General features: G+C 45.9%; 1 protein-coding gene across 6 annotated transcripts in view; it reads left to right on the top strand.

Moving 5' to 3' along the window:
- Window positions 1–5,812: 5,812 nt before the first annotated feature.
- Window positions 5,813–23,776, top strand: part of APBA1 (amyloid beta precursor protein binding family A member 1) — a 200,974-nt gene continuing 183,010 nt past the window's right edge. For 3 of the 6 annotated variants that reach the window (XM_059656862.1, XM_059656861.1, XM_059656858.1), the window contains exon 1: window positions 5,820–6,023. The gene's annotated coding sequence lies outside the window, so the exon portion shown is untranslated. Of the gene's footprint in view, window positions 6,024–21,694; window positions 21,789–23,776 lie in introns of all 6 variants that reach the window. The other 3 variants (XM_059656859.1, XM_059656860.1, XM_059656857.1) reach the window with 3 other exon arrangements.

The following is a 23,776-nucleotide window of genomic DNA, read 5'->3' as shown; positions in this document are numbered from 1 at the left end:
TCTCAGTAAACAGGAGTAGAGCAGTGATTTTCCCATAGTTCAGTGCTATTCTAGAAACAGCGCTGAGGAGCCTCCTGACAGAAATGAGTAACGGCAGTCTATTTCTTGGTTTATGAACTGATAAAGAAAAAAATTGGTTATTAGAATTTTCTCTATTTTAGATTTTTATCCTATACATCTTCCTTAGCCATTGGTGTTTGCTACCATTTATCTATTAAATAAGATGGCAAAAATATCTAAATCTGTACGAAACACATATGGAGGGAAAAATTTCTGAAGTTGCTGAGCACTTAATTTCATAGCTTCTTCTTTTCAAGGACATATACTCCTGGTTGTAATGTTATGTTTTATATAGTGATTGTTTCTTCTGGTAAAACTGCTTCTAGTTTGTAGGGTGAATTAAATATATCAGCTTTTATGGTGTTCTTACCAGATGACCATAATTTTCAGTTCTTTTACTACTGAAATAAATTGGGAAACAACCAAGTATATAAGCACACGTTAAACAGAATGGACAAACAATTTTATCAATTCTGTCTAGTTATAGCCTGACGTTGCTTAGAGGCTGTAAGGCTGCTATGCTACAAACAAATGCTCAGACAATAGGTACATCAATGAGAGCAACACGGTATGAAAATGTTTTCCTGAAATAGCCTGGAAGGACAAACCAAATCTGGGAAAAGTACTTTGAAAATGCAATGGTGGTCATGTTAAATGTACAGCCATATTTTAAATAATTTTATTTTTTCAAGTTGGTAAGGTTATCTATATGTACCTTGCAAAAATGAATGAATATATAAACAAACTACTAAGACACAGACAGAGGAAATAACCCTACTACTTGAGTGGAATACTACTAACATTTTGATGTATTTTTTTTCTGCGCATTTTGTAACAGTTTTGATCAACTGCCTATATATAATTTGGTATCCAGGTTATTTTCAGTTAAGGTAAGAACTTAATTTTTTTTCACGTTAATAAAATCTGTGGATGTGATATCTTTAATGGCTGCATAATATACCACTGTAAAGATACAGCAATCTATATGCCAATTTCTTTATTACTGTACATTTAGGTACAAGTTTCTCATTTTTCACTATTATGAGCCTGAGATGAACAGGGTAGTGAAACAACTCTTTTTTTAAAAAAGTATATTTTTATTGATTTCAGAGAGGAAGGGAAAAGGAGAGAGAGATAGAAACATCAATGATGAGAGATGATCATTGATCGGATGTACCCTGACTGGGAATCAAACCATGACCTCCTGGTTCATGGGTCAATGCTCAACCACTGAGCCATACCAGCCAGGCTGGAACCACTCTTTGTGGCTCCTAGGTCTTGACCTATCCTCGATTGGTTATGTGGTCGGGGAGGCCTGACCCAGTGCCAGGAGTGGGAGCCATACCACTGGGCTTCACGGTTGCTTCAGGGATGGGCATATAACTGTTCAAAAAAGACAATATTTTCCCGTGACACTCTCCATTCGGAAATTTCCTTTTAGAGGTAGATTTACTATATGTGGCACCAGAATGCCTCCCAGTGTGACAGATAAACATAGCACAGTACAACGTTCTGGTTGGAATCAGTAAAGGGCACAGGGAATGTGACTCAACAAAAAGAGAGAGAGGGAGCCTGATCTGTTTGGAGAATAGAAATGAAAAGAAAAGACCTATCTGAAGCCAGGACAGAATTTATGTCTAGAGAAAAAGCTGGTAAAATAAGAATCAGCATAAAAAAATAAATGTATTGAAGTTTAGGATAGGAACATTTCATAATTGTTTATTTTGTTGAGACATTTTAAATCCTGTGATAAAAATGTCTATTCTGCCAAAACCGGTTTGGCTCAGTGGATAGAGCGTCAGCCTGCGGACTGAAGGGTCCCAGGTTCGATTCCGGTCAAGGGCATGTACCTGGGTTGCGGGCACATCCCCAGTAGGAGATGTGCAGGAGGCAGCTAATCGATGTTTCTCTCTCATCGATATTTCTAACTCTCTGTCTCTCTCCCTTCCTCTCTGTAAAAAATCAATGAGAATATATTTTTTAAAAAATGTCTATTCTATAGATTAGAACGGTTGCTGGATCACCAAATGTTGGCAGAACCGAAATCCTCAAGAAAAACCTCATTACTGGAAGGTTGTTGAGGCTTCGACCTACATACAGCCTCTGCTCATACGTTTAAATGCAAGGACCAAGAGGGAAAGAAGGTCATCTCTGAGGGATTTGAAATCAAGGAAAAGTATTTACTGCTGTCAGAAGAGACAAGTCCAGTTTGGGCTGTCCAGAATCACGTGAAAGGCTGAAAGATAGGGTCACGTTCTCGTGACGTTTGAATGAATTTAGTGAATCCTGGAATCTTCGGTTCTTTACGGGCAAAAATAAACCTAAATGAATAAAAGTTCATGGATCCCCTGCTATCTTACCAAGTGACAAATAGTGCTTGTACCAGTGAGATAAACTTGGAGGGACAGGGCAGGCTGAAGGGATGTGGGACCCCAGCGATCACACTGAAGGAAATTCCCTCTGGGCCCGTGGGGGACAGACTTGGGTCTGCCTGTTCATAGGAGGCTCTACACTGGAGTGCACAGAGACCTCTGATGCACACGCAGTGCTGAACCAGGCTGTAATTTAAAGCCAAGTCACTTGGCACCGTGCCTGTAGTATTGTTGCCTGCTACAATGGCTGGCAGGTTGCCCGTATTTTATAGACTGCTTCTGAAACACCAGAAAGTAGTTTGACCCTGGTTAAAAATAAGCAAGTGGATACAAATATTTGAAGTGGCTATAAGAATACCTGCAATAAAATAAAATACCAATAAAGCAGGTAGAGGAAAATTATAGATAGAAGAACAAGGTCAAAGGAAGAGCTGAGATATAGAAATGACTGCCATAGGGATCCACCCACTCCCTACAATGATCTGCAAATTTGGCTCTGAGTTTCCTGCCAGCCAAGGCACTAAGAGCAACATAAGCTTTTAAGACAACAATTCATGTAGTTCATGAGGCATAGGCATATCTGGGGGTTTGTGGGAGGGTGGGGGGAGGAGGAAGGAGGGAATTTCCCAGATATGAATATTTAGTAACGAATTCATTTTGGATGTCTCTAAGCTGCTATTATAACAATTATTACTTTTCTTTATATGGCACTTAATACTTTGCAGAGTAATTTCACATACTTTCTTTAATTGGCACAAAATCCTATGCTGCAAGATTTGAGGGGAAGGTATTATTAAAGCAATAATGTAACTTTCATTCGTGCATCGAGGAATGTTGCCTCGCTGGAAACACAGTGCAAAAGTAGAAAATAAGCAGAAAGGTCTCTGAGATAAATAACTCCAAGTGCATACACAGAAAAGCGCCTCTCTCTCAGAACCTATATTCCCTTATGGAACCTGAAATTCTAACGAGGTTAAAAGACACAGCAGATTAAAAGTCACAGAATAGGGGTTATTACAGAGAAGCACTCGGAAAGCCCTCCAAACTAGTACGTACGGAAGCAGAGGCAAGAACTAAAACAAAAGAAAAAAAAGGCAAAGGAGCAGGTAATGTAGGAACTGAAAACGCCAAACACTCACCAACTAGCACAGGCAGGGATGTGTCCTGGGCTCAGTCTCTCCAGTCTAGACCCTGCCCTTCCTGAGTTTTTTATGTAGCTACCTCACCGACCTTTCAGAAACTGAAATGTGATCAGGACCACCCACCAGCTCCCAGCTCCTATGGCCTTCAGTAACCTTCCAAGGCTGATACTAGTAAGAATTAAAAATCCCTATTTATGGCCCACAAGGTCCTGCAGTTCTGGCGGCTGCTGCCTACCTCTTCCGCCCATTGCACACTCGCTCTGACTTCAGCCCCACCTGGTGGGCTTCTGCACATTTCCTTCTCTCTCCCTGGGCGCAACTCGCTGCTGCCTCTCCTGGGCAACCTGAAATGGCACTTCCTTGGAAAGCCTTACCTAACCCTGGAGTCCAGATTAGGTTTCCCTGGGAACCCTTAGCCCCTTTGCAATTGAGAATTTATCATAGCTGCACTTAATTATTAGTCTGATAGGTTAATACCTGTTTCCTCCAGGGCACTGTGGGCTCTGGGAGAACAAGGACTGTCTCTGGAGTACATGCCTAGTAAATATTTACTGAAAAAAATGAATATGTAATGTCACAGGACAAGCATGATACATCTGCCTAAAATAGAATAGTTCAACTTTACTAAAAGATCTTTTGGGACAAGGGGAAGCTGTGTGTGTTTTTTTTTTCTCCTTATTAGAGCAAAAAACAAATAAGATTTATTATGGAGTAGAATGCAAAATTCATATGAATTTTAAAGCTAAAACATGACTTTGAGAATGCTTCAGGCTACGCCCTCAATTTTTCTGGAGTCATTGTGCTTAAAGTAATATGGAAAGATGCGCCCTGGTTGGTTTGGCTCAGTGGATAGAGCACTGGCCTGTGGATTGAAGGGTCTCAGGTTCGATTCCAGTCAACGGCACATGCTCAGGTTGCAACTCGGTCCCCAGCAGGGGGCGTAGAGGAGGCAGCCAATCAGCGATTCTCTCTCATCATTGATGTTTCTCTCTCTTCCTTTCCCTTCCTTTCTGAAATCAATAAAAATATATTTAAAAATATATATGGAAAGATGGTCTGGTAAAGATCCATTTCCAAAGGGATGTGGATATCAAGGCTCATCTTCGTTTTACTAAGTAAGAATAATCTGTGCATGAAGAGGGCTTTGCAAAGTATCAGGCTTTGTGTAAATATACTAGTAACTTATTATTACTGAGAAACCTGTGTCCCGACGAGGGGGGCGGGGGGGAGTGATTTGGCTCCTATTACCCCGCCAATTACAGGTGAGGCTGGCGCCAGAACCCAGGTCCCCCGTGGCCTGTCCAGCGCACTGCTTTTCATTAAGGCACGGCACCTGCCACCTGGTCCCTGCGGCAAAGGTCCCCTCCCTCCCTCTCATCCACATGGAGGGCTGATGCCCTAAGCCAGGCTCACTTGCACGTTAAGTTCCGATCAACCTGAACTGAGAAGTGGGCAGAAAAATCAAGTCGAGCTTTTCCCGGCATCAGCATCCAGAGGCAGAGCTCTGCTTTGCCTGCAAGACTGGGCAGTTCCCCTCGAAGGCTGAAAACGCTACCAGCGCTGCTGCGGCCCAAACCCAAGAGGCTCGCCCCCTGGCGGCGGAGACGCCCGACTGCAGCGCGTTCCAGAGACCACGCCAACCCCCTTTCGGAGGGCGCTCCGGGGCCGCCGGGCCGGGAGGTGCCGGCAGCATTTAAGGAGCCCGGGAGCGGGAAAGCTCCAAGTAACTACGGGCTGAGAACACACCGCCGGAGCCGACGCGGCCGCCCTGCTTCGTGGTCCCGCAGCGGGGTCTGTCCCTGCGCTCAGAGGTTGGCCACAGCTGCCGCTTCAGAAACCGGGGACCCCCTTAGGCTGCGGCCGAGGAGGGTGGAGGTCCCCGTCCACCCATCCCCTCGGGGGCGCGGCCGCCTTTCCCGCCGCGTGCTCCCGGCCCGGAGCTGGAGGAGGGAGGAGAGCTCAGGCGCCAGGCGGGGTGCGAGGGGCGGCGAGAGGCCCCAGCGCCCCGGGCGCACGCCCACCCGCACCGGGGCTGGGGCTCTGCGGGCCGGCGCGCCGGGGAGGACACCGCCCCGCGGCCTCGGGCTCGCGCCGCGCGCACGCGGGTGGGCGTGGGAGGCAGGGGCGCTACTAGCGCCGGGCGTGTGCGCGCGCTCCCCCCGCGCGCCCTCCGGAGCAGGCGGGCCGGCTCGCCCGGGCGCGCGTCACGCGGGCGGGAGGGTGGGGAGAAGGGGGTGGGGCCGCGGCACCGGAGGGGCCGGAGCGGCGGCTGCGGAGCCGGAGCCGGAGCTGGGCGCGGGCGGCGGCGGCGGCGGCGGTGGCGGCGGGAGAAGATGGTGGCGCTGGAGGTAGGAGCGCCTGGAGCGGAGCTTTATTCCCAGGCTTGGCACCCGCGCTGTCAGTAGCGCCGCCTGCTCCCGCGGGCCCGCGGACCCAGCTGTCAGGCCAGGTACCACCGCCGGGGAGGGGTGGGTGAATGAGGGTGCCCGGCCGTGATGCCGCCCCCGACGGAGCCGGAGTCCTCTCCGAGAGCGCCCACGGGTGCAAGAGGGGCTGCGTGGAACAATAGTGTCCGCGAGCGGGGACAGCCGGCGGCATCCAGGGGGCAGTTTCTTTAGCCACCGAGCCAGCCGGGCGGGGGAAGGGGGAGTTGGAGGTAGGAACGCCCGGGGTCCTGGAGTCGCGGGGCTTTGGGGGCAGCGGGCAATGGCCGGAGTGTGTGTGTGTGTGTGTGTGTGTGTGTGTGTGTGTGTGTGTGTGTGTGTAAGGTACCGCCAAAGGGGCTGGGGAGGGGGGACCGAAGGTGTTGGGGGATGGCGTTTCAGGCATCCCTGCTAGGATCCCTCCTCTCCCGCTGACTCTCCGGGAGCGAGAGTGTGCGGTGGCAAGGATGCAGCGGGCAGGATGCACTTGGCGTGCGAGTGCGGAGGCAGCCCGCAGGGCAGGGGCGGGTTTGTAAAATCCCGTGTGAGAGTGTGCGTACTCGTGTGGTTGCATCCAAGCTCCCCAAACTGCGCTCCGAGCCTAGCGAGCTGCGGGAGCCCTGACTTGCTGCCGTCGCCGCCGCCGGCTGTGGGACAGCGTCTGCTATTCTGACCCTGCAACTCTGAGCCCGGTCTCGGTTCCGCTCCTGCGTGTGGGTGGCCGGGTGTAGGGATTCCCACTTCCCTTTGCTATGGCCTCTGGGCGCGGGGATGTGGAAAGTGTGCATGTGGCGTCGGGCGCCTGGCCGGGAAATGGGTAATGGTTACCCCTTGTGGGCTGGCAGGTGTTGAAGGGAGCCTCCATCCTGTGACACTTCTCTCCATAAGGGTCTCAGCCGCCCTGACTCTGCAGTTTCTATTGTTTATCTTGTGTCTGAGCTGGAGGAGAAGGGTCTTGAATGGCCACAGTCCTCTCTCAATCCTCACAACTTTCAATGTCAGCTAGACCTTCCCATTCCACATTGAAACGCTGGAAACCTAATGTCTGAAGAATGGGTGGTCTTTCTGTTGGTTCTTGTAGCATGAACTCTGGAGGTTTGTAGAGAGATTCGGTCAGGGTGGAGGTGTTAAAAAGAAGGAAAGGATCGTACTGAGCAATGTTTGGTACGCCGTCGGTCATCGTCACCTAGGCAGGGCAGTTTCCTCAGGAAAAGGGGTACTTTATTTCTATTGCTTGAGACATACACTCTCCCAACTTTCACAAAGGCTAGGTGGTGCCACATATCATTGGGGAACTGAAATCCCCCAAGACCCAAGGTGATGGGGTCCCGGGTGGGTGACCCTGCTTTCCCATCCGTGTAGCCTGTGAATAGGGAATTTGGCAAACGGCAGGCCAGCAATAAGTCACCCAGTGGGAACCAGGACCAAGAATTGAACCTAGATCCTATCGCTGTTTGATTGTCTCTGCGTAATAAAGATAGGCTTGCGTGGGGTTGGGCGGTAGGAAGGCAGAGAGCATATGCATATGTGTGTCCACTGCAGTTTGACTTCCCAGCGCCTGTGTGTCTCCTGTGGTATTTGGGGAACGAATGCACCTTTCATTTACTAGATTGATACTTCCTTATTGAAATGCAGTGTGACTAGATTAACCTGTGTAGCACACATCTGAACTATACCATCTGAAATTCCACCGCATTGCTGTCAGAGTCCAGACTGGCTGTCCGGGTCCTCTTGGTAGCAGTCACAGCCACACAGATAAATACCCAACACTTTGGTATCAGAGGTTTCTTTCTTTTTCTTTTAAAAAAAAATTTGTTTCATTTTAGCAAACGTTACATGATATCATTGTTACCTTGAAGATAATAAAACGAGGTCTATCCACATGTGTTTTTTTCTTCCCAGTTATCTTCTCTTTATTAATGATGATGGATAGACCAGGTGCTCTTGAAACTGTGAACATTAAACTTCCCTGTGTCCTTCAAGTCAAACCTTCTAAAATTTTAATGTGAGGTTGTTGGAGCTCATCCAGGATTTAAGGGTAGATTTATAAAAATGAATGTTGAATCTTAGTTCTTTACTTTCTTGTTCTGCCAATTTCTTTCTGAGAAAAGTACTTAAGGAATTTAAAGGCATTCTAAGAGGTTGGCTTTTTTTTTTTTTTAGGTTCTTGTGTTTATATTTGCATGTAAAATCCAGCTATATAAATGTCTGACAAGAAAGCTTAAGAATATTAGAACTTGCCAAGGTAAATAAACTGTATAGAAAAAGAAGAATTATACAACAGCATAACCGATGACTCAGGAATTAGTGGTTTCCTTTCTAATGCAAATGTGATGATTGTAAAATGCAATGCCTGCCTTTCCTAAAGGTTGGACTAGTAAGGTTATTGCGGCAGCCTGCATCCTGTAATTCAGTCTAGTGCACAGTTGTACCTTTTGCTGTAGCCCGCAGCCAGCCATTTGTTTGAGATGGATGTGTTCTCTTCACCTAAAGCAACTTTAATGCGTTTCTTTTTCATTATTGCACCTCTTAAAGAAGTTTGTGCTTCAGAAGACTTGGAAATAAAAGACATTAGAAAATTGACCTGTGGGGCCAAAAGGAATAAACTATGGGGGAGATGGGGCTTGTATTCTATAAGGGAAAAATGATTGTTGCTAAACTTGAGATAATTTCAAGCCTAGAAATCCATAGTTAACCCTTTGGGTTACCATCATGAACTTGCAATGTTTGTGAATTGCCTACTACATCTCAGGCACTGCATGCCTTTGGAAAGCGTTTGGGAAATGTTGGGAGAGCTGGAGATTTGAAGAATGAGGAAACTTAGATCCTGCTCAGAGGAAGTTCATGGTCTGGAAGGGGAGACAGGGCATGTTGCATATAACTATCTATGGAAATGTTGGAAAATGCTTAGAAAGCCATATTTCTGGAGTGCTGTGGGAGTTCACAAGATACGCCAATGACTTCAAGTGGAAGAATCAGGGAAGGTTACATGGAAGAGATAGAAGCTGAGCTGGATTTATGCAAGTGGCATTTGGGGTGGCAGGGAAGGAGGGCATACTTGGGGAGGAACCTGTAGCACAGGCCTAGTGGTGGAAGGTGTGTGCCTGCACAGAGAACAAAGAATGGTGTGCTTTGGCTGAGCCCAGGAAATATCAAGAGATGTAATGAGAGAGGTAATGAGGTGAGGAAGTGAGGTTCTTTCAAGATTGTGGAACAACTTGCATGCAGATTTTATTCAGTAAGTACCAGGGAGCCATGGCAGGTTTCTGAGGAGGAGGAGGAGGAGGAAGAGGAGGAGGAGGAGGAGGAGGAGGAGGAGGAGGAGGAGGAGGAGGAGGAGGAGGATGCGGGGGGTTGACAGGATCAGATCTGTGCTTTAGAGTGATGATCTTATAGCATTGTGTTGGGTGTAATGAAATGGGAAGAGACTGACAGTGGCGAGACCAGATAGACTCCAGTCAACTAGGGATAAGAGGAAATGAGGCAGTGGGAGTAAAGAGGAAGAGACAGACAGACTCAAGAGACGGGGTGCAAGAATACTCTGAGCACTTAGCAGGGAAGTCAGAGGTCATTGTCAGGCTCAGCTGAGAGCATGATTGGGTCACCGTCCGAAGGTTCAAAGGAGGGTGAGAAAGAGAGGGGAAAAAGAAATTTCATTTTGGGCATGACAGGTTTGTCCAAATGAAGGGACTAGAATACAGGTGTTGGTCTTTGGAGAGAGGCTAGAGTTACAAAGAGAGGTTAGTAAGTCATCACTTAAGAGCAATTTTGATGTCTCAGGAATGGCCAGAAAAGAAAATGGAGAAGAAGCAAAGGGTAAAGTTGGGGTCCTTGGGGGATGTCTATATGTTGGAGGGGAAGAGAAGAAGAAGAGGAGAACAATATTAAACATGGGGCAGTTAGGAAAAATGGTGGGAGTAGTATGTTGCCGTGGAAGCTAAGAAAGGTGAGGGGAGCTACTGATAGGAGCAAAAGGGAGGCCAGGCATTATGGGCATGTCATTTGGGCAGCTTCACCAGGAAGCTGCAAGTTTGCACTCCTCAGGGAACCACTGGCCCGTTCCCCAAAGATCACCAGAGGAAGGGGTCCAACAAAGGGAAGATATATGCAAGCACAGTGAGGTTGGGGTGGCTAGGCAAGGTGCCTGTTGGTCACATCTGGGAACAGAGCTCATCGGCGAGAGTAGGTGGAGCCACTGCAAGTGCATGAAAATTTGGGAATATGTAATCCCCTAAACAAAGGAGTTCGAACTCTTGTTCCACTTGACTCTTGGCTCATGGGGCCCTTTTGTTCCTGCTTCCTTGCATTTTCCGATGTTTCCTCCATAGCCGTGTGGCCTTGCGGACCGACACGCAAGGGATTGGTGGACTGCAGTGGGGAACACAAACTCTGCTAGCCTGATGCTGGACTGGACACTGCTCCAGACTGGAACGGAAACTCTGGACACTAGCTTTTATTCCAGCCCCATTGAAGGCCCAGCTACACTTCTTTCTTGGCAGAACTAGGGGAAATGGGACCTTGGAAATGCAGGGACATAATTCCACAGGAATAAAGCCGTCTACAACACCTCGTCCTTCTGTGGGGTCCTCTGGAGATTCTTATTCCAGCGGTACACCAAGAACCCCACTCCCATCCGTAGCAGTACCATCATTCATTGCTCATAGAGCGGGGGTGAGGTTGCAACAAGAGAAAAACCATTGGCTCTGATGCCTGGCTTTCCCTAATGATCTCTGAGGTAGGTGGAAGTGGCAGCCAGGTTATGAGAGGTGATGGACATGGCCAACAGTGAAGACAGACTTCTTTTTAAATTAGTTCAATGGGATGGGGGAAGGAGAGTTTGATGCGTCAGAGCAATGGCATATGGAGGGAAAGTAACGTTTGTAGTATAGGAAGACTTGAGTCTACATTAAAAGTAGAGGAGAAGAATCTGTTGCAGGGAAGAGAGATTGAAAATGTAAGGGAGAAGCTCAACTGATGAAATGGAATCTTCAAGGAGGTGGAAGAAGCACAGTGGATAAAGGCAAAGGTAAGACTCGTGAGACAGAAGCATGGAAATTTTGAGGTGGAGCTGAAGGAATTTGGCCATAGTATTCTAAGTATAATGTCAAAAGAAAGGTGGGTGGATGAGGAGAATCACAAAGACTGTGTAAATGCAGCAGTGAGTCAGTTAAGGGTGTATAAAAGATTATCAGCCAACAATGAGGATCTCCTGCACTTGGAGAGCATGGGTTTGTAGTGGGACCCTGCGTAATTAGAGTTTGTCTCCTTCTTATGTAATTTCTGTGATAGTGAGCATTAAATATTGTTCAGTACATTTGTGGCTCCTCCTTCCCTTAAATCTAACACAAAAAAAATATTTACCTTTAAAATTAGCCGAATAAAAGACTCTAGCTGTGGAGCATTCCCTGTGACTATTCTCTCTCAGGAGTTGCTGACCTAAATAAATCAAGCTTATGGTAAAATAATGAAAAAAAGCAAAAAGATGAGCTTTCCCTATTTATAACAGCAGGTTATAGCTTTACAGTGAAGTATAAAGTCTGTTTTTCAAAAGAAAAAAATCAAATATAATGCCTCACCTAACAACATATCTGTCAATAAATATTTGTCACATAAATACATAAATAAATTCATTTTTTTAGTAAGGTAGGTATAGTGTCTAAGATCTAAAATTTCAGGATTTCTTATTTACACTGTGGACAGTAAATTAATTGCATCCCGTGGCCTACACAAGTCTATGATAGGATTAAATGATTTTATTTTTTCATATTTATTTTACCCGCTTATATATGTTGTAGTTTTGCCAAAACAAAACAATTGTGTGCACTTTAGACCCTTGAGTTAGGGGCTGTGTCATGATTCCAGACGAGTTTTTGGAACTTCAACTATGATGAGTGATGATTTTGAGGCTCTAATGATGAGATCATTTATTCATTCTTCCAACAAATGTTCACTCAACACCTTCTCTGGGCCAGATACCCTTTTAGGTGCAAGGGATGCAGCAAGGTGCAGGGGGCATGTGAGGGAGGGTAAGTCCCTACTATTGCCAACCTCTTCGTGGGAGGAAATTTAAAAATAAATAAGCCAATATATGTATAATATGTCAGCTGTGGTAAGTGCTCTGAAGAATAAAGCAGGGAAGGCAATAGAATGTGAGAATGTAGGAGGTGATGCTACTTTACATGGGGTGATGAGGGAAGGCCTGGGGCAGAGCTGAAAGATCTGAAGGAGTGAGCCATGCGGGTAACTGGGGGGGAGGGCCTTCTAGACAGAATATCAAGAGCCAAGGGCCTATGCATATGTATAAAGTACCCTCGATTATAAAGTGGTCCCCAATTTTCCCAGGAGAAGGTGTTTTAAAAGGTTTTGTATCAACTAGAATATATACATTTTCAGGAGGTAAAGAGCAAAATGTCTACTTACATTTATTAATTTACTTGCATATTTTGAAAGTCACATTATATAAAATTAATTTAGAAATATGGCATCCTTCTACTGTCACATTTTATGAAATCATTTATTCAAATATTTCACACACTTCTTTGACTTAAGAGTCTTTTCATTATTAGGCTACTTTTGGCATATTTGTTTCTGTCTAACGTTTGAAATATTTTTCTTCTTGAATTTCTGTATGATGCTGCTACTACAAACTTTATTCCAAGCCCTGTGTGCCCATTCACATAACATAAAAACATTTGGTGTGTTTTTTTCTTCTTATAGGTGTTTATTCATGATCTCCACAATCCAGTAGTTCTGTGTGACTTGTATAAGTACGTACAATGCAAGCAATTGGCAAAGAATGTTTACTTAAGCTGGTATTGAAATCTTGACCTATCTTCCTTCCTTCCTTCCTTCCTTCCTTCCTTCCTTCCTTCCTTCCTTCCTTCCTTCCTTCCTTCCCCCTTTCCTTTCCTTTCCCTTTCCCTTTCCCTTTCCCTTTCCCTTTCCCTTTCCCTTTCCCTTTCCCCTTCCTTTCCCCTCCCTCCCTCCCTCCCTCCCTCCCTCCCTCCCTCCCTCCCTCCCTCCCTCTATCCTATTTCAATCATGTGACCTCCATAAGCATCCCTGTCTAGTACTGATTGAGTTTGTTTCAGGCTATCTTCTCCAAATAGTTCTCAGGTAACCTTTGAAACAGACATCCCCTTTTCATGAAATCTTCAGTCTTATCAGGTAATATGTTTTGACATGGTTTCTTTCTTTAAAATTAGTTGCAAAAAAAAAATTAGTTGCTATCACATCCAATGTCAATGAATTGCTTGATTTTAATTTCATGTATCTTGGAGATAATAGGGTTTTTGCTTTTTGGCGTTCAGCAAAAGTAATTGAGAGAATGCCTCATAATATGGGAGACTTTATATAGATTAACATATAAGGCAACTTTTTTATGAAATATAATTTTTGGGGGAATAGAAATATCTTATTTTTATATATGCAAAGCGATCATGGAAGGTTGTTAAAGTGTGGTGGTGGTAAAAGCCATCCCTGCCCACTGTGTTTCCTCTACTGCCTCCTCCTCATCTACTCCAGGTGGACTAGTTAATGTGAAAAACACAGCAATGGTTTATTTCATAAAGAAAATGATTAGCCATCATTCTGAACACTGTAATCATTTCTGTTTCTGACTTTTGGTGAATTTTGTAACTGGAGATCAATTCTGTATTAATTAACAGGGACACCTTATTTTAAAGAAGTGGTTTAGTCTGTTTTGGACATGGTTAGACTTCATGATCTCTAGTGAGAATGCAATTTACACCATGTCCTAGCAATATGGATAAGTGTATGCAAACAAACACACGTGCACATACATGCATGCACAAATCACTGAAACAAAAGTTATAAAAATACATGTCCTTCTATATGTAATACACTCTGATATTTTCTATTCTACTCGAGGCCTAATGCACAAAATTCGTGCAAGAGTAGGTGTTCTGTTCCCCGCCTGCCGGCACCGGCTTCCCTCTGGCACCCGGGACCCGGGCTTCCCTCGAAGCCCAGCTTTGTCTGAAAGGTGGTCCGGTCTAATTAGCATATCACGCTTTTATTATTATAGATGTGGTTGTCGATCCACTCAACTGATTTCAGCACTAATGAACGAGTCCTGACACGCAGTTTAAAAACACTGTTCTATTGTATTACCTCCACCAGAAGAGCACTCATTTCCTTAGAGTGTGAAATAATTTCATGTCAGAAGGGACGCCCCCCCCCCCCCCATTTGTTTCAAAATGTTAGCACATTTGGATATTTGGTGGTGTGGGTGTACAATGTCACAATAATCCTAAAGGGAACGTTCTTTCTGAGTAAATATTTTCTTTCCAACAGAAGAAATTATCAGTGTGGAAAATGGAAAGTAGGGTAAGATGAATGGATCAGTTCTTAAATCTGGTGGCTTTGTTCCCGGAACCCCAGTGTTTTCCCTCGGGTCTGCCTGCCTGCACACACTGGCCCAAAGAAATGCACAGGAGGGAGTTCGCAGTTTAGAGGGAAAAAATTAGTTTAGTACTAAATTGGCCAATATGGAGACCTGGAGCTTGTACTCTAAACAAACCGACTTCCTGATGGTGTGTAGCTTAGAGATGATATAGGGCAAAGTCACAAAATACCACGGGTTAGGGGTTTGGGGGTGAGCTGGGAGCTCACTGGTCAGAGGTGAGGGAAGGGTAATAAATCATTTCTTCAGGTCTTGAGGACAGCTCCGAGGGTTTTTCCCAGTGTCCCTCTGTTGGTCTCATGGGAAAGTAGTCAGAGGGTCCTTTCACCTTAGGGCTCGGGAGCTAAAACATAACTTAGGTCGAGATGTGACCTTTTACCTGCCAGAGGTCTAAACTGTGTGACCATTAGTCAGGTCGGGGTTACTGTCTTCTGCTGCCTTGGGGGTGGCTGATTATCTGGGGCAAGGCTAGGTCTCTGAGGGACGGGGGGGGGGGGGGGGGGGAGGGAGAGAGAGAGAGAGAGAGATGGTTTCTAGAGCTAACATTTAAAACTAAATCTAACCAAAATCATAAGGTCCCTCAGTTTTAGTTTTAATTCCTTCCTTTCTTTTGCTCATTCCTCAATCTTGAGAGAGAAGTGGTGATGCCTGCTCTAGCTGCTTCCTGCTGAGAAGGGACACAGTTTGGGGGCTAGATGAATGAAACTATTTTACATGTAATTGAAAATTTACTGGGTCCAGGCCAAGGGTCTGAGGTTTGAATGATCATCAGGTTGCTAGTTTTAGCTGCCCTCAGGCAGCACTTGTAAACATAGCAACACCCAGTTAGTATCCCAAAGAAGCCACAAAGAAGCAAAACTAATATGGACATTCCCCAGTGGCTGGGAAGGAAGAGAAGCGAGCCAGTGAGTGAATGCATCCACATAGGAAATGTTACCAACCTGGTCTATGGTTGCAGTCATATGGATTAACAGATCAATAATATTGGCCTCATAAGCAGGGATATATGTACAATATTCTTGTTGGATTAGGGGCATATGGTCTCCTGAATGTGGAGTTGGGGAGAAGAACCCCAACTTATCTTTGGTGACTTGCTGCATCCATTGTTGCCAGCCTGAGATGTTGAATGTGTGTCTGATCCAAGGCATCCCTTCCACACTAGACCCAGGCAATAGTCCACAGACCCAGCGTTAGACTGGTTATATACTAGTATTTCTGCGTAGGTGGCAGCCCATGGCAGAGTGGCATCACCTGTAACAGGTGGAAACTGAAACAAGAAAGTTAGAGATTAAAAAAACAAACAATTATCTTGGATCTCAACCAGAGGATTTTCTTCATTTTGGTGAAGTCTAGCTTGGGTTTTCAGATGTTTTCCTTCTGAAGAGTTTCCTACAGTCTGCAATGGGCTCGCAGGAATCCTCAGGTGGTTGAGGGCAGTTTCTGATGATACGGTCGCTTGGGTGGTAGGTCTAAGTCTGGAGCCTGCTTACCTTGAGAGTGGTGAAGCCAGGGCTTGACTCCCAGTTTCCCAGAAGAATGAGTGGTTAGTAAAATCTGATAAGGGCTCACCCACATAGGTTCAAGTTGGTCATTAGGACGTTTATTTTTCCAGGATTTTAGATACTCAATCTCTGGGGTTGAAATGTTGTAATGGGACATCTGTGGGGTACTTCATCCTGTCAGAAGAAAATTTATGAACAGTAGTTAAAGTTAAGCCCAAGGATTACCGTAGAGTGTCTAATTCTTTAGTCGTTGGGTCATGGACATTTCTAAGATTTTCTCTAAGACAGGAAGGGCATTCCATATAATATTTCATAAGGACTCAGTTGAATCCTGCTCTTGGGGGCTACTCCAATCCTAAGCAGGGCAATAGCCAACACCATTTTAGGTCGGTCTCTTGGCAAAGTTTAGCAAAGGTTTAAAGTGTGGTGCATGTTCTCTGATTTTCCAGTACATTGTGGCCTCCAGGAAGCGTGAAATTTCTTTTGTATCCCTGAACGTTGAGAAACTTTCTGGGTCACGGTGACCATACAGGCACTTCCATTGTCACTTTGAATAGAGGACAGTCCAAACCTAGGAATGATTTCTTTTAATAAGAATCTTATTGCTGCCGAGGTCTTCTCTGACCTGCAGGGGAATGCTCCCACCCATCCTGTGAAAGCGTCTGCGAAGACTAGCAGATACTGATAATTACAGTTGTTTAGGGCATCAGAGTAAAGTCCGTTTGCCTGCTGTCTTTCCCCAGAGCCTAATCCTGAGCTCTGGAATCCCCTGGCCCCTGGGCGAGGTCCTGTCTTAAGGTTACTTCTGGCACACTTAATGAATTTTTGAATTATCTCTTGAGCAGTTCTCTGCATATCTGGCCCAGTAACATATTTCTGAATCCATTGGCGTGTGGCATCCTGTCTGTCATGGGTGCTCTGGAGCTGTTTCCTCCATCAGGTGTTTGGGATCAGGATGATTTCCTGTTCATTGCTAATCCATCCACCATTCTGGTGAGTAGAAAAGCCCTATTCTTTTGCTTGTCCTGAGTTCTCTGAGGAACATTCAGGCTGGTCTAGGTTTAAGTCCATGTCAGGAAAGGGCTGCTGCCACGGGCACGGGGAGTTTAGTTTGAGCCATCAGTTTGGCCGCAGCTTGATCTCCTTTATTATTTCCCTGGGAGATTGAGCCGTCGGCCTCCTGGCGACCTGGCCGTGTCTGATGGCAACCTCATTAGGTTCCAAAACTGCCTTCAGGAGACCCACTGCCCCCTCTTTCTGGTTTCCCATGTCCATGAAGCTGCTTCCCTCCTCAAACATCTCGAGATCAGGATTCTTTCGGGATCAGCCGGTCAGGGCTGGGCAGCTAGGATTGACGTGTTCAGTTATTTGAATACAGTCATGTTTCAGGTCCCTCTGGCTCAGAGGGAAGCAGGGTGGCTGGATTTAGAGTAGAGATAGTCCTGAGAATGACATCAGGATTGCCTAAAAGAGTGTCCTGGTATTTTGTTCTAGTCAGGGCAACATGCAGGCACTGTGATGGGCTGTCCCAGGATGAGACAGGTGGAAGGTCACCTGTAGCTGCCGTGGCCCGGCCCTTAGACAAACTGGCCATTGCTGAAACACAGTGTCCAGCTGTTTTCAGAAGTAGGTCACTGGCCTCGAAATGTTCTCTAGATTCTGGGTCATGTCCCCCAGTCCTATTGCTTGGCTTTCATGTACAAGCAAGTCAAGCAGCTTTCTCAAATCTGGGAGGGCTAGGGTAGGGGCCGTCAATAACTTTTCCTTAATAGTCTGGAAGGCCTTTTGGCATACCCAGGCCAAATCAAAGGCTCTCAATCTGTCCCTCGCATAATGGTTTTGCAACCAAGCCAAAGTTTGGAACCCAGATCTTACAAAAGCCAGCCATTTCCTGGGAATCCCCTTAGCTGTTGGCAGATGGTGGCATTGCCACCCTAGCTACGGCTTCCCTCCTGTCTGGGAGCAAGTTTCTTTGTCCTGGAGATAATTCAAATCCAAAATCATCACAGAGGGCTAGGATATTTAGGCTTTCTTTTGGGAGATGTCATCTCTGTCCAACCAGAGAGTATAAGTATTTTTGTCAGAGGGTTCTTTGCTAAGACTGGCGATGCTCATCAACAGACTGGGGTGGCTTGTCATTATGCAGCTGAAGGGTAGGGGGGCTCCGAGAAGTGTTGAGCAGTACTGTCCTTACCTTTCAAGTCTGGGTCCTCCCATTCAAATGCAAACAGCTCCTGAGACTCAGGGCTCAGAGGTACCCGAAAGAAGGCATCTTCTAAATCCAGCATAGAAAGCAACAGAATTCCCCAGGCAGGGCGGTCAGCAAGGTGTAGGAGTTAGGGACCACCAGGTGGATGACGTCCACTCTTTGGTTAATGGCCCACAAGTCCTGGACAAATCATTATGTATTAGTGCCTGGTTTCTGCACCAGTCAGATGAGAGCTAGAATTTAAAACTAAATATAATTAGTCGTAAAGACCCTCGGTTTCAGCTTTGCTGGGGCTGTGTGAACTGTGCCCGCTTGCAGGGCCCTTACCTCATGGCTGGGCTGATTAGTCACCAGCCTGGCTAATCTCTCTTCACAGTTCTTTCCTGTTCTTTTCCCTTCTTGCCTCTTTCCCAAGACGCCACCCCCAAAACCCTGCGAGTTCTAGATGTTCAATTCAGTTACTTAATTCTCCATGTTAACCTAATGCATTTCTCCCCAAATGTGAAAATAGTTTTTACACCCAATTAACAATGTTCATCCCAAATAACTTGAGCGTACAAGAATCTTTTTGCCTGAGCCTAACACACAGGGGAATTTTGTGCTAAAGGAGCTAGAATTTGTTCCACAGATGGAATGTCTTCATAGTATTAGTATGAAAGTCTAACTAATCTTATGTTCAGGTACGAGTGCATCCTTTATGCCTTGCTGGTTGTCTAAGGTAAACATACACAGCTAACTCATTTGCTTCTCATCATGATCCCATTTAGTCTTCAAAATCTTATCAGGAGCAGATATTGCAGACAGGACTTTGAGGCTCTCAGCATCCTCTCAAGTGACTACAGGAAGCATAAGTGTGACTTGCCTCAGGCCCAGAAATAGGAACAGGCCAGACAGCTCCCGGCCTCAGTCTCCTTTGTCCTGGGCCCCGTAGCAGCCCCCACCCCACCTGCCCAGCTGGACTGGCTTGTTGGTGGTGCCCCTGTCCCATGGGGGACGTTTGTCTGTGTGTGTTTCTGTTGCACTGACATCTTTCTAGTCTCTACACCAGGAGGTGCAGGCTCAGGACTGTTGTAATTGGGGGCTGCCGTTGCTTAGCTGCCAGCCTTGAGCAAGCATCTGGATTGGGCAGAGCCTCAGTTTCCCCAGCTGTAAAAGGGGGAATGATGAAACCTGCTCTTTTTCTCTCTTCCCACATAGAGCTGCTGAGAGGGTCAAATGAGCTATAAAGGGTTATAGAGAAGTAAGATAGATGTGTCACGTCTTTACCGTGAGCTTGGGCAGAGGTGACGTCTCCCTCCTCTAACCAGGGGTCAGCAAACTAGGTCCGTATCACAACTCTGAGCTCTGCCCTTGTAGTGCAGAAATAGCCATAGACATTACGTAAACCAGTGAGGGTGGCTGCATTTCAACAAAACTTTATTTATGGATGCTGAAATTTGAATTTCATAAGACTTTCTCATGTCACAAATTTTGATTCCTCTCTTGATCTTTCCCCCCAACCATCCTGTATAATAAAGAGCTAATATGCTAATTAGACTGAAAAGCAGAATGACTGCCTGAGGCTTTGAGGGCCGGCAGAGGCAGCCAGGACTGAGAGGGCCAAGCCCCTTGCACAAATTCTGTGCATCAGGCCTCTAGTCTATCTATAAAAGTAAAAGCCTCTCCAAACTACCAGGCAGCATAAAACCAGGTGGTGGGCAGATTTGTCTCACAGACCTGAGTTTGCGGACTCCTGGGGTAAATGCTCACAGCAGTCTGCACCACTTGTTAGCAAGCAACCACAGTTCACTTTGGACTACAGCAATGCTGCCCACTTTATTCCATATCTCTCTACACCCCACCTACATATTTTTTAAAAATCTCCTTTAGCACCAGGAAGGATAATAGCATGGACCTAGTATGCACATGCACATGTATGTATATATAGTATATGTGAATACATATTTATTCAATTAATGGAGATAATGAAATCTGTTGCTTTCTATGTATCTTATTTCTCAATCTTTAACAGAAATTCTGCCTATTCTTCAGTAAACCTTTGGGGATAATTGAGCTAACATTTTGTAATTAAATTTAAGGGCTTTAAGATTTATGCTTTAAAGTCCCCCCACCCCCCCCCCGCCCCACCCCCCACTCCCATCAACCCAACCTCAACCCCACCCACCCATTCACCATGAAAGGAAAAGAATTGCATGTAAGAAAGAAGGGGGAAACAAAACCAACATCTCAGCATAAAAAAAGGTTATGAGAGAATAACTGAAGTGGCCAAACATTTAGCCTTGGCCCCTGGGGCTTTCCGCAGCTGTAGGAGCTGAGAAGGCTGAGTGCTTTTCTGTCTCAGCTGCCAGCAGCCCTGCTATTTGCTGTGCTTTCCCCAAAATTGAACTTGGGGGCAGAACTCTGTGCATTTGGCTATAAAATACAGAGGACCTGGAATACTGTATTTTATCTTTGCACCACCTCTTTTTATGTTGTTTTTAATCCTCACCGGAGGATATTTTTCCACTGATTTTTAGAGAAAGTGGAAGGGAGGGAGGGCAAGAGAGAGAGAGAGAAAAAAAACATTGATGTGAGAGAGACACATTGATTGGTTGCCTCCTGCATATGCCCTGACCAGGGCCGGGGATGGAGCCTGCAACTGAGGTATGTGCCTTCGACCAGAATCAAACCCAGGACCCTTCAATCAGAGGGCTGACGCTCTACCCACTGAGCAAAGCAGCCAGGGCTGCACATCTCATTACCTGTGATGCATGTATTTCGCCAACATGTATCAAGGAATCACTCACATCTCTGAAAAGCAAAGCCTTGATCACAGCTCCTGTTTTACTTCTTAATAAATATAAGCCAGGAATAGAATTACCAGGAAATATGTAAATTTAAAACGTTCTTCTCAAAACGAGGTGGACACAGTTGGATGGTGGAATCACAGCAGTGTGTGTATGTGTGTTATTTTTCCAAACATTCTGTGACAAATATGTTTCTCTGTGTCCTATCACGCGGAAATTATATTTGTGTATGCACATGTGTGCGTATCTAAGGGGTGGGAGGAAAGGAATATGCTAGAAAATTGGAACCAAAATCATTGTCAGCATATAATCCTTTTAAAAATTGTTAAGAAAGGGAACCATTCAGTCAGCTTTCGAATGAGCACTTGACTTTTTTAGTCTGCCAAAGTATATTAATTTGCTGTAACGTGGAAAAAAGATGCACAGCTGGTGTAAAATAAATTTATAAAGTGTGCTTTGGACTTGGCATAAATGGTTAGCGCTCTGGAAGATGCTGTCTAGCCTGGAAGACGGAGTGCTAAGCCCGTTTAGAAGTGCGTATTACATTTAAGTCCTGCGAGGTCTTTCAGGCCCTCCTGGGGGGGCGTGAAGGCTGAGGGGCTCAGGATTTCATGCCTTATTCTGTCTGAGCAGGTGAGACACAACACATTAGCTGGCGATGCAAAGGCTGTTTTCAAAATTGCCCTTAGTGGACGGAGGCAGAGAGAGCGGGATGGGGGGCAGGCTTCACCCAGAAGCGCAAGGTGGTGGGAGGTAATGAGCCATCTGTCTGCAGTTTCTCATGTGGAACGAGAGGCTCCCCTGGAAGTGGAGAGGCTGTGCTGATGAAGGAGGAGGATTAAAGCTTCGTTCATTATGTTATCTGCGCGGTGAGTCTGATTTTTGCTTCTTTCTGTTGTAACTTTCCCCTTTCTTACCGCCCCCCGTGCTTTCTTGCACCTGGGGGGTTACAGTGGGCTTGTCCCGTCGCGTGGCTTGGTGGGTCGCTCTCTCCCACGCTGGAGGTTTTCAGCAAACGCCTGGTCTCCGTTGGCTGTCCGTTGGCATGTAGGGCTGTGACACTGAGGCCAACCGCCCGGAGGTCTGCATCCGTTGGCACGGTTCCTAGAGGTCTGGTTGGCTCGCTGAGCAGATGCTGGGAAGGGGGTTGGAGAGTAGGGCTCTGCTTTAGTAAGAAGGTGCTGCCAGGGCGTGTGGGAAGCCGTCAAACCTGGTGTGATCTCAAAGTCCTGAGTGGGAGCTCTGGGCTGTAAGTGGGCCTCAGGGTTGTCCCCACCTGAGTCAGTGGGTGTTTCATGCTCCCTGCCTGTCAGTTATTGGCTAAGGGCCTGGGGGTGAAAGGGACTGTGTGTGTGTGTGGGGGGGGGGGGGGCGGGTAGGCGGATAAATTTGTGGGTGTCCGGCTCTTCACATGAAAGGGCAAAGCTAGTGCTGCTGTTGGCCCAGTGAGGCTCTGGGCAGGACCCTGACATTGTCCACAGCTGACCAGAGGCTTCTCTCTGGGGCGGTCAGGCAGAGAGCCATCCATTAGCTTCACTGGGAATCCCCAGATGCCAGTCTCCTTCCACCAACCCCCCCCCTCGCCCCGCCCCACACCACCCTAGGAGGACTGCTGGCTCCTGGGGATGTGTGTGTGTTGCATGGAGCAGAGGGCTGGGATCCAATTTTCTGGTTACAATGAAGCTCCTATTTCCAGAGCTTTCTCCACCCCATGGTGTGTTAGAGCTGCGTGCCTGGGGTTTCACAGTCCAGTCAGTTCCAAAGAAATGTGTTGAAATCTCTAGTTGGTGGATCTTTCTCTGTGTGGGTTTATACCCTAGCTTTGCCTTTTTATGCATTTAAGTGGGGTCTTGAGAGGAAAAGGATAAACATACATGTGGTCATTTTACCACCTTTAACCCCTCAAAACAAAAGCTAAAGGAGAATCTTGGAAGGAATTCATATATATATATATATATATATATATATATATATATATATATATAATTATTCCTGCAACTTCATGGAAATAGGCTAATAGTTGAGAATTAGCTAATCTAAGCATTATCTAGCAAAGTGTTATATTAGCCAAAAGAGTTCCCATGTTATCACACAAGAATTAATCTGGACAATTGACTAGTAAACAGAAACCTAAGCAATAACTTTGGCAAACTCCAAAACGCTGTCTCATTCAGGGATCTCAAAATAAAGAAACCGCCCTCTGTGTGTAGCAGGCTTATTGACGGACTAGGCTCAGCCCTGGAAATAGCTCAGCAAATAGCACCCATCCCCAGTTCTTCTCACACGAAGTCTTCCTAACACTAAACAGTCTTGCCTTCCCTATTAGAATAAAAAATTCTTGGGCAAGTCTCTTAGATGTTTTAGGTACTCTTAAGTGGTGAAATGTTCAAGCCAGTCTATTAATCACCTAATACAGTCCAGAGTAATAATAAAAATTCCACACTCCCACCTAATTTTTGATTTTTCAAAATTATAATATAACTTGAGCATAGTGAAGAGCAGAAATCTCAAGTGTACAGTTATTGGATTCTCACATATCTGAACACCCAGACAGCTAGCATGTGGATCCAGGTATAGAACATTTCCTGCCCCTCCCTGACCTCCACCCCCATGCTCCCGCAGGTCCCTTCCCAGCCACTATGAACCAGCAAGCCCCCTGAGGGGTAACCACTACTCTGACCTCTAGCACCATACAGCAGTTTTCCCGGTTTCTAACTTTATAGAGATGGAATCATAGAGTATTTAACCTTTGTGTCAGACTTTGTTCAATATTATTTTTTAAAAATTTGTCTTTATTGTTCAAAGTATTTCAGATGTTCCCCCCCCCCCCATTGACCACCTCCTCCCCAGTCCCTCC

Source organism: Myotis daubentonii, chromosome 11 (assembly GCF_963259705.1).
Source record: "Myotis daubentonii chromosome 11, mMyoDau2.1, whole genome shotgun sequence".
In the NCBI taxonomy this organism is placed as follows: Eukaryota; Metazoa; Chordata; class Mammalia; order Chiroptera; family Vespertilionidae; genus Myotis; species Myotis daubentonii.
The sequence above is the reverse complement of the archived record's forward strand: the minus strand, read 5'-3'. Positions and strand labels throughout refer to the sequence as shown.